This window comes from Adiantum capillus-veneris, chromosome 11, assembly GCF_014529385.1.
Source record: "Adiantum capillus-veneris isolate H3 chromosome 11, ASM1452938v2, whole genome shotgun sequence".
Lineage (NCBI taxonomy): Eukaryota > Viridiplantae > Streptophyta > Polypodiopsida > Polypodiales > Pteridaceae > Adiantum > Adiantum capillus-veneris.
Genome location: NC_140941.1, coordinates 12,018,810 through 12,028,187, shown reverse-complemented (window position 1 = coordinate 12,028,187; position 9,378 = coordinate 12,018,810). Strand labels below are relative to the sequence as shown.

At 41.6% G+C, this 9,378-nt stretch overlaps 1 pseudogene; it reads left to right on the top strand.

Annotated features, from left to right (window-relative positions):
* The first annotated feature begins 7,491 nt into the window (after positions 1 to 7,491).
* LOC147446893 (uncharacterized) lies at positions 7,492 to 7,982 on the top strand (annotated as a pseudogene).
* Positions 7,983 to 9,378: the final 1,396 nt, after the last annotated feature.

Here is a 9,378-nt window from a genome sequence, read left to right as displayed (position 1 = left end):
GTAGATTGTAGCTAGTTTGTTGGGCATTTTGAAAGTATTGAGTTATGAAACCTTCACTATTACATTATAGCCAATGTTGGGCATTTTGAAGGCTTGTATTATTGATGCCTTCATTCTCTGAAGTTGTCTCCTATAAAGCCAATTGAATAGCTCTATAAGAGGGTTGCTTCTTCTTTCTCCACCTCCTTTTCTTGTACATCTAAAAAGGAATTGTGTGCTTGATAGTGAGATTTTTCCATTCCCTTTGTATTCCATGTAGCAACTAGACCTCCTCTTGCAAAATATGGACCATGCAAGTACAAAATATGTTGAAAACCAAAAGAGAAAAACTTAATTAGTACTAAGACATGTGTAGTTTTCACATATTTTGAATTGAAAGAGCTTTTACCATGTAGTAGGTGATGTATTATACCCCCCCAGGCATTTATGATTGATGTTATCAAAGCCTTTCTTGCTTTCTTGAAGTCTATTGCATAGCTGCTTGTGCACACTTTGCTGTCTTAAGATCTTCAAGAATTGGTCAAGATTCCTCCAAACCTCCATTCTCTTCTTTGCCAAATCTGGTGTACTCTTCACACTTGTAGTTATAAGGTAAAGCTCTTTCCAACTCAAGTTTGTCGAGGCTATTGTCCAAGGCTTTGTTCATCAAAGAAATACTAATTCTCTACTTTTTTTTATTTTGTTGACTTTGAGCTTCATCACAAATTTAAGGACACCCTCACGTTCATCTTCTTTAACTCCATAGTATTTAACCATGGTAACTTGAACTCACATCCATCCATATATTATTGAAGACATTGTATTCAAAACAGGAATTTTGCTTACTCTTTTCATATGGCATGATCCTTGAACGTGTTTATATGCACCAAAGTATCTAGGCATTTGTTCATTCAACAAGATTCTATATTTGCCTACATTGTAACATTGTAAGATCCAGGCAACCAAATGCTCTAATCTTGTAGTACTTCCAAACCTGAAATTTTGGCCTTGAGATTAGCTCTATATCCCTTTCTGCTTACTCCAACTGTATCACATTCCTCTTGGATATGTGAGGGGTTAACTAGTTATTTCATATCCTTCAACAAATCTTGAAGGACAAGTTCTTTAAGGCCCTGGTTTTTGGGTAATTTCAACAATTTTAGAACATTAGATCTATTCATAATCTCATTCAAAAATTTAACTCTTTCATCTGTACTAAACATATCAAACCCTAAAATGCCTGTCACATGTTCTCTTGCAAATTTTATTCTCTTTTTTTTTTGCCAGATCCTTCTGTAAAAGTGTCAAAAGATTTTATTCATTTTGACATTTCTTGCAATCCTATTGGTGTTTCTTTAAGCTTTTTAAAACTGTCACTCTCTTGAGTCAAAGTTGTTATCTCATTTTCTAGTTTCTTGATCTCTTTGTCTTTAGCGCATCACGAATTTTGAAGAAAGGTTATGTGTTTGACATAACAGTTTTGTGATTGACAAAGCCTTGAACAATAGCCTCGCAACCTATCTTCTCCATCTCCAACAAATCTCATAAGATCATGAGGTGTATGAAAAGGTGGATACATATTGGTTTTGTGGGTCCAACGGGTAAATGCTTCCATCTGTCCAAGTATTTATGTGTTTTCATCCTTCTCTTCGTAGCCCTTGAGCTTCTTCTGCATCCCTGAGAGGTCTCTGATAAACACTTCTAGTCGTTGCATAGACTTGGTTGAGCTTAATGCTCAAATGAAACTTATTACTAGAGGTGTGGTTTGCAGTAGACATTGTGAGATGATGCAGACCGGCTCATGGGTTAAGCTCTATGCATGGGCTTTGCCCTATTCATGGCTTGAGGGTCCGGATTTGTGAGGGAGGAGAGTGGGAGGGGTGTGGAAACAAATCAAAAGCGAAAAAGAAAGAGCATGAAGGAAGCTTCAAGTTTTCCACCGAAGTACTTGATTGCAACCCACACCTCAAGGATAGCACAACACGACATGCAAGAAAAGTCACTTTTACCTCAGAGGGTTGGATACTCTTTGAAGGGCTGGATATGATCTAGATTTTGTTTTAAAAGCCCAAATAGCTATATTTGGATCCGTTTTGATGAGTCAAACCTCTACTAATTAGCAACATAGCGAATTTCTTACACAAGCCCTTTTGAGACGTTTTTGGCCCTAATGCGTTGCAAAAGATGTTTGAGACGTGTTGCCATCCTTCATCACTCTTACTGAATGTAGCTCAGAGAATTTATCTTTTGGATCATGAAGATAGTTGTTTTCTGCAACGGGGAAAACCAAAAGGTAGGGGTGGCCTTTACTCCACTTTCTAGGCTTGAGAGGACTTCCCTGGTTGCTCTTGGTTTTCATATGAGGAGGGCCTTCAAGATAGCTATGGACCTTCCCCCTCATCTCTAGCTGCCCCACTTTCCTTGTGTGGTGGATTCCTCATTTTTGTATTTGTTTGTGGTGCTTCTGTTGCAACTCTCCCTATCCTTGGGATCTGTCCCCATGCTTAGGGCAGTTGGACAAGTTCTTGCAAAGTGCCCAAATCCATTGCATTTAAAGCATGCACCAAAAATGGTGCTAAGTTAAGCGGAATCACCTTCAGGCTAGCCCCCACAATTACCACCAGATTCTTGGGTTCGTTTTTTTTTGTCCCACCAAATGCAGACTTTATTTGTTGTAGTACTCGCTTTTTGTTGGATGCCATGAACAACGCGGTTCCCAAGGAGGCTACAAAGTCTTTCAGATTATCCCTCACCTACAACGAGCGGCTTGTGTACTCCCTCCTTTGAAAAATCTCTTTGACCTTTCTAGGATCCTTGTGCGTCCACTAAGTTCTTTGTTACTTGATAATAGATTTTTTCTTTGTTGTTGGGGCATCTGGACCACTACCTTTATAACTCGAACTAGTGGCTTTCATACTATAACTTGGCATTGTGAAATATTCACTACAATTTAAATGGCATATATTTATGTTGATAAACATTTTTCTTTGTTTTGTGGTAGTTAAACTTGTTAGTTACAAATAAGTAGTCTCGTTTGTAGACAGGCCCCTAGGAAATTCGTTGAAGATGCCTAAAATTCTTTCTTGAATGCAAGCCCAATGACTTGTTGAAGACGACTAGTGCATTTATTGACCCAAAAGTCACTACTTTAAATGCAAAAGTTTAAGAGGATAGATGGATAGACTATTTTTGTTGACTTATTCTCCTTTAAAACAACCATACATCTCCTCCTCCATGCTCAAAATGAACCATGGAGTCAAAAAGAATTACAACAGAACCATCTTTCTTCGTGGCCTCTTGATGCATTCTTCTCTCTTCAACACACCAATGCTCGATAAAACAACCATTTTCTTCGCCATGTTTTTTAAGGGCAACTAAAAGAGAACCAAGATTTTGGCAAAAATCTAGGGTACTCGACAAGATTTATAACTCAAATGCCCAAATTTTAACCTCGAAAATCAAGTCTCATTGATTTACAATTGAGATTGTTCATTTTAAAGAAAAAAAGGGGGGGGGGGGGGGGGGGGGGGGGGGGGGGGTGGTGGTGGTGGTGGTGGTGGTGGTGGTGGTGGTAGTGGTTTAAATTAAGATTTGTGAGCACTAAGCACATGCTTTCTATTTGGAAGAGAATAATTTGGCACTAGCTTTTTAAAATTAACACTTACCCCTTTAATTCTTGTCTTGATTAACGGTGAATTGGTGATATCTATTCAACACATTTTTATTTTTTTACCCTACTCACAATTGTGAATGGATAAATTATATTAACCCAAAAAGGAATGTACAATTATCCTCAAGCATGTTAGTTGCCTTGAGGGGTCATAACATACGTTTTGGACCTACACATGCCTTGACAGACGAAAGCTACTTACATAGTTACATTTTGTGATTTGGTTGTTATGACAACCATGACGGTCATGATTTGTTATTTCCACTCCTTAGGCACGTAGATTCCTAGACTTCTAGACTTGTTTGAAATAGCAGGCACTGACAATTTAGGTGCATATTAGGATAGTTTACTTCTTCAAAATATTTCCTCCCAAGAGTAAATCATTCTTGAAGAACAAGATCTTCCACATCTTTTGTAACCATTTGCATATTTTACCTACAAGGCCTCTTGTAGTTGGTGAGTCCTGGAACAAGGCAAGGTGACCTTCCATGGATCTATTTGAGCCTATCCCTGTAGTTAGTATCTTACCCCAATACGAATAGCCCCCCATAACACCTTCCATAGAAAGATCTTCATAGATGGGGGCCACTGAGGGTCCCTTATGTTACTTGCTATTGATGCCCAAATGGACTCTGGCCATTGCTTCCGCCACTGCTTATTGAGTGGGGAGAACCAATCTGCTTTGAACATTAATTTGTAATAGATTTCCTTTGTTTGCAATTTAGTAAAGTTTTTATGCTCGGGCCAGTGCCAAGCTTTCCAATCAAATTCAGCCTTACAAATTGGCATAAGCTCTTGCTCAAACCTTCAACAGTCTGTTAATCATTAGTCTTTCAGTTCTGTTGAGGTTGTACTAGGTAGTTAACCAATTTGCTTCTTTCCATCTCCTATCGCTTCTGTCCGAGAATTGACAAAGAGCTACTAAAGAGGGTAATTGAATCGAGCAAAAGGCTTGTAGCTTAACCTAGTCCTTAATCTACTTTGGTAGTTGTTTACAGATTACCATTCAACCTAGTGATATCGACCATTTAGTATCTAGACCGTGAACTCATCTTTGAGAAACCCATCTTAGCCTCAATCAAGCGTAGTCAATTTTCTTTATTTCTCATAGAATATGAGAGGGCATGAGAGAGAGAGAGAGAGAGAGAGTTATGCGTTGTCACATTCGGAGAGAGAAAGGAGTTCTCGCAGTCGTTCACAAAACTTGGTGCAAAACATATTTGAGGAGAAAGATACTTAGATAAAGGCTTGTCCTCGTGCTACAGAACGATTATCCAGAGGAGAACGTTGGGCAGCAATATATGAAATGCATTTTCAAACCAAACAAGGACATACGTAGATTGACATCAACCACCAGGAATAACGTAAATATGTACAGAGTGCATTGAGTATTCCAATGCATAAGTTGGATTGCTAAACTGTGAGAAAAGAAGTGCATGTCTATTTGATATATAGATACGATGATCAAGATTGAGCATGCAATTGGTGAGGAGAACATGTGTCTAAACTAAACTTGAGGAAGCTTTGACAAACTCAAAAAACACAGAAAGCATAAACAGACAATGAAAAATGAATTGCACAACTGACCTGATAATCGTATACGGGTGTCGTTCAATTGTGCAAGTCAGAGGACAATGTTTGAGTCAAGCTACATAAAAGCAATGTGAATAGTTTAACATTTAGTATTGCAATCAAGGGTGAAGTGAAAATGCTAATTATACAATGCACGTCATGTAGAAGTGCCATAAAAAGTATGGTGGAGAGTTGGCACTGTGTTCTCTCAAAAAATTATAAGAAACAGAAGCCATGCCTTGCCCCATAGCATTTATGTGTTGCGCCAAGCAAACACATGGACATGCGAATTGGATGCAGATAATGAACCTTGCAATGTTTTCGATCTAGAGTCATGGTCATGCAATAGAATCATCCACCATTGTTGTAATATATGTCCTTTCTGTCACACACAAAACAAGCATTAACACAAATATCATTGTCTTCATCATGTGTGTGTCCTCAGTAGCAACCTACAGTTGCGTTTTGGGATTACGCTAGGTAGAGCATCCTCTATCCTCCTTTCAAAAAAACCTTTTAGGCCAACCATTGGTGTTGCAAAATAGAATTTTATGCAATACCTTGGTGAAAGAAGCATCAAGTTATAGAATAGGAGGTTATACTTGGTTGTCCCGATAGCTCCATGGGTGACATCACCTCTGCAATATCCACCATCCGTAAGAAGTCCTTCTTCCTCTTCATAGGAAGCAGGAGATTGTTGGAGAAGATAAAAATCACCCGGTGCCAGAACTTCTCATCAATTATGTAATACTTAACAGGAGTTTGCCAATCTATCTTGGCCGTCAGAAACATGTCAAAATCCTCGTGCAATTGAAACTCCTGTTAAGTATTACATGCGACGTCGTAAAGCAGTCGTATGAAAAGCGAGCGCATCAAAAAAAGCTACGCATAGTAGTTGACCGTAGGATGCATTTGCAAGATCCAACGTCAGAAAAGTGAAGAGTGTGGCTGATTCTAAGCTCAAATAGCCAAAAAAAAAGGATATTAGGCTCACCAAGTTATTAGGCTTGAGGGCTACCTCGTGGCTCAAGAATCCAAAAACCCACATTAGGTAATGAATAGGATATGACAAAAAGGGGAGTTTTTTAAAGCCTATGTCACACAAGTCCGCTCGAACGTGTGTGAGGATGAGGGGGCAAAAAGTGATTGGATGAAGAAGAAGTCCGTAGCTCCTAAAAATCTCCCGCAGCAGCAGCAGACCCCTCGCCCATCTCTACTACATAGCGAACATCCGCAACCATGGCACGAGAGCACGTGATAGGGTTTGAGCCTTCCACTTCTTCCGACATAGGCGAGATTTCTTCTAGCTGGGCTGCTCCCATTTGATGAAACTTTTGAAAAAAGTTTAATACATAAAATGTGTCCGCTTCGTGGGACAAGCAAAGGACCCAAGTCATCTATTTTGAGCTCCGTTCGTCGCCTGCGTGTGACAGGGGCCTAAGGCCTTCAACATGAAAAGTAGAGCCGCGCTTCAAATTGGAGCCGCGCAACCCATGTAAGATGAAAAGGGAGTGAACAAAAAGGGTATGCAAGGAGGGTACGGCCGGTAGCTGAGAAGGATATGGAGAGTAGCTGACGAGGGCACAATGGAGAGTGCTGAAGTGTAGCAACGAGTGTGCGTGTGATGTGTGGGTGAGGGAGAGGTGCTCGCAATTTATTGGTTTTCTTTGCTCTCAAGTCGCGTCCAGCCTCCCTTTGTGTGCGAACGCCTTTCGCTGCAGCAGTGCTCTTCACGATGTGGCCTTCGTGTTGCAGAATAACCGTTTAATGAAAGTAGGGTGGAGTGAATTCTTTGTTTAGTAGTTTTATCACATCAACATTATTTTGGACACCTACTTGCAACTTGAGAGAGTCCGGTGGGGGTTCTACTACCTGAGACTGCAGCTTCCAAGGTCCGTGCGTGTATATGATGGTGTAGATGCAACCGTACAATACTAGTCTCAAAACAGAAGATTCTGGTTACTTGGTGAGCCAAAGGTCCTTTTTCGACTCTTTGAGGCCACAAGCGACCACGTGGCTCACCAAGTAGCAAGTAGAAATAAAGCATGCTATCAAAGGCACTTAGAGAGCAAATTTGAGCGGCCGATAAGCTGGTTTGCGTCGTATGCAAAAGACCAGTAAATCTTTGAAACGTGTCCTCAAAATCTGCAGCCATCGAGAATCTGAAACATGCAAATCAAATTGCAGAGTTGGCCGATGCGATTGGCATCGTATGCAATCACAAAATTGGTGAAAGGTGACCGATCGATGGCTGTTGTCTTGCCGAAACTTTCAAAAGCTGTGTCGCAACAGAGGCGGACTGCGGAAATGGGCACAATCAACCGCAAGTTGTGTTGATAAAGCGTACCGAATCGAAGAGGAAAACTGGAACAACCTCCGAAGAGTGTCGGCACTAGCTGCGTATGCACAGGACCTTGTGAAGGGCACCAAATTTGGCCGAGTGTGGACGGACCAAAAAGAGAGCCCGAAAAAAAAAAAAAAAAAAGGAGCTCTGTCTGCAGACAACTTCGGCCGCCTGCTCTGGGGAAAATCTTGCTATAGCTCGCGATTTGGGCGGCATTTGGGCCTGCTGCAGGGTCGGAACTTCACCTCCTCGCCAAGGCGCTCCAACTAAGCCTAACCTCGATCGATTTGACGTAGGTCCGACCACGGCCCCTTTCCCGGCTTAGCTTCCCTGCACACGCTCGATAGCTTCGGCTTCTCCTCCACTTCTCCATGGCACCGCATGCAAACTCATGCAAATCCATGCAAAGAAGCATGAGGGCCACAACCTTTCTTCATGATTCCTTCACTGATTCCTTTATCGAATTCGCCTCCTCCATGAAGAGAGAGAGAGAGAGGGAGGGAGAGAGAGATCGCCATGCTTCCAGAGTGAACGCCATGCTTCCCTCCTCCATAGCTCCCTGCTGCCCCCTCCTCTCCACCTTACTCTGATAGCAATGTTAGACCAGCGGGTCTACAGACATGCGAATAACCTCCCAACCATCCTATATATAGGCCCCTGGCCCTCTTCCATATATAGACCCCTTTACTGCATGTGTGCTCGGCACATTGCCCGGGCCGTGCCCGTCTAGTCCTACCCTTGGCATGACACGCTTTTCTTATTATTCGGTGACTTCAAGTGATTCATCGACTGCCGATTCGATTCTTCTTTTCAAGCTGTTCTTGGTTGATTCAACACCGGCGTTCTTACGAAGAACAAGGAAGCCAAGATTACGTGAAATAAGGTACGAGTTGGTGTTTATTTTCCCTCTCTTTGCATTAACACGTGTTTACCAGGGCCGGTGAGAATGTACCACCTTCCCACACGTCTGATTTTGAGCAAGTCCCTCAAAATCCGACAGCTACGAGAGTTTCCGATACTAGCATGCATGATACCGATGATCTAGGAGATCATGGTCTTGTTGATTTAGCCGCTTTCAAGACTTTGGAACAGCGCCAAAGTGTACTTGAAAGTAACTTTAATGCCTTAAATGCAAATGTTACCACTCTCACGGAATTAATCTGAGGAAATTGTTACAACTATATGGTATGACCATTTTGTGGGGGTGCATAGGACAATTGGACAAGGTCCAGTATCTGTGCATGAGCGACGCAGTTGACTCTATTTGCTATGACATCTGTCGTCAATAGCGTTTATTGCCAATGAGGCCAAACATAATTATGTGAAGCATGGCTTCTCTTGAGTACCTTGATAGTGCACGCTCGTCACTCACAGGTTACATTTTCTTTCAAAGGCAAGGCCAAGGGCCAGTTTTTCAGTATCTCAAGGAGATAGACATGGCCTATTACTAGACTTGTTGAAGGCAACAAGTTGCTCGGCATGGCCGACTACTTGTCACTGTTTCTACCAATCGACATAGGATGCTTGCCACACAATACTGGTTAATTTCACTTGAAATTGCTCAACAAGGTCGATTCTTTTTGTCATGCTATTTGCAGCCACATCTGTTGGCTATTAGCAGTACCAGATTTAGGTGAAGCAAGGCTTCTATTTATGCATCTTCCATAGTGACTCACCACGTTTGCAATATGCTATGAGCATACAAACTTGGGAAGGCTTTGGCAAACGGTTTGCAGATTATTTCATTCCGTATACGACGGATGTATATGATACAAGAGGGCGTATATCCATATGTGACAACTCTTTCTCGCAC